At 43.6% G+C, this 1,992-nt stretch overlaps 1 pseudogene; it reads left to right on the forward strand.

The window, feature by feature from the left end:
- The first annotated feature begins 381 nt into the window (after positions 1-381).
- LOC114694617 lies at positions 382-1,496 on the forward strand (annotated as a pseudogene).
- The last annotated feature ends 496 nt before the right edge of the window (positions 1,497-1,992 follow it).

A 1,992-nucleotide genomic window follows, 5' to 3' on the forward strand; every position in this document is an offset into this window, starting at 1 on the left:
GGACCTCCTGATACACTTATAGTTACCCACCTAATCCCTAAAATCACTTTGAGATGCCCCAGATGTCTCAGGGTTCTACACAAAACAAAGTGAAAGACAATTTTTTAGTAATTTTAAGAACTCCACAGATAACTTAAATTACATAAATGAAAGACAAAAGTAAAAAGATTAATGGGACAGTCCAGATACCTTATGATCAGAACCGACAATGCCCTTTGTTCCATTCATAAGAGCTTATGCCAGTCCTAGAATCCATATGCTGTATTAGGATCCTGTACATGTGTAACTCAGGGTCTTGCATCTTATGTCATCAGGGGGTGACCACATATGTGCTGCATGGTCACTCAATCTGCTCCTTAAAAAGCTGGACATGGCCCATATTAAACTCGAGTTGGAAGAGGCGAGTCCGGTCTCAAAATGGAAGGCCATGATCCAAAGGAACCAGAACAGTTGAGGAAGCTGTTTATTGGTGGTCTGAGCTTTGAAACCACAGATGATAGCTTAAGAGAACATTTTGAGAAATGGGGCACACTTACAGACTGTGTGGTAATGAGAGATCCCCAAACAAAACGTTCCAGGGGCTGTGGTTTTGTGACCTACTCTTGTGTTGAAGAGGTGGATGTTGCAATGTGTACTCGGCCACACAAGTTTGATCGGCGTGTGGTGGAGCCAGAGAGAGCCGCTTCTAGAGAGGATTCTGTAAAGACTGGTGCCCATTTAACCATGAAGAAAATTTTTGTTGGTGGTATTAAAGAAGATACAGAAGAACGTAACCTGAGAGACTACTTTGAAAAGTATGGCAAAATTGAAACCGTAGAAGTTATGGAAGACAGGCAGAGTGGAAAAAAGAGAGGATCCGCTTTTGTAACTTTTGATGATCATGACACAGTTGATAAAAATTGTTGTTCAGAAATACCACACTATTCACGGGCACAACTGCGAAGTGAAAAAGGCCCTTTCTAAACAAGAGATGCAGTCTGCTGGATCACAGAGAGGTCGTGGAGGTGGATCTGGAAATTTTACGGGTTGTGGAGGAAACCTTGGAGGTGGTGGAGGTAATTTTGGTCGTGGTGGAAACTTTGGTGGAAGAGGAGGCTATGGTGGTGGAGGTGGTGGCAGCAGAGGTAGTTACGGAGGTGGTGATGGTGGATATAATGGATTTGGAGGTGATGGTGGCAGCTCTGGTGGTGGTCCTGGGTACAGTAGTAGAGGAGGGTATGGTGCTGGTGGACCAGGATATGGAAACCAACGTGGTGGATATGGTGGTGATGGAGGAGGATACTATGGTTACAATGAAGGTGGAAATTTTGGTAGAGGTAACTATGGTGGTGTTGAGAACTAAAATGACTTTGGAAATTGTAATGGACAACAGCAATCAAATTATGGGCCCATGAAAGGGGGCAGTTTTGGTGGAAGAAGCTCAGGCAGTCCCCATGGTGGTGGCTATGGATCTGGTGGTGGAAGTGGTGGATATGGTATCAGAAGGTTTTAAAAAATAAAAGCAGAAGAGTGCTACAGTTCTTAGCAGGAGAGAGAGCGAGGAGTTGTCAGGAAAGCTGCAGGTTACCTTGAGACAGTCGTCCTAAATGCATTAGAGGAACTGTAAAAATCTGCCACAGAAGGAGCGATGATCCATAGTCAGGAAAGTTACTGCAGCTTAAACAGGAAACGCTTCTTGTTCAGGACTGTCATAGCCACAGTCTGTAAAAAGTGCAGCTATTGATTCATGCAATGCAGTGTCAAGATGAACATTCCTGAGGTCTTTTATCTGTTGTAGCTTTGTCTTTTTCTTTTTCTTTTCATTACATCTGGTATATTGCCCTGTAAATTCTGGTAGAGGTACCAGGAATAAAAAATTAAGGAATTTTTAACTTTTCAACAACAACAACAAAAAAAAAAGCTGAACATGGACCCTACCCTCTCTCTCTCTGTTCCCTCTCTCTCTGCTCTGCTCCATGCTTCCCTTCTCCACCAGGCCTGGCTCTCCTCTCT

This window comes from Peromyscus leucopus, chromosome 2 (genome assembly GCF_004664715.2).
Source record: "Peromyscus leucopus breed LL Stock chromosome 2, UCI_PerLeu_2.1, whole genome shotgun sequence".
Lineage (NCBI taxonomy): Eukaryota > Metazoa > Chordata > Mammalia > Rodentia > Cricetidae > Peromyscus > Peromyscus leucopus.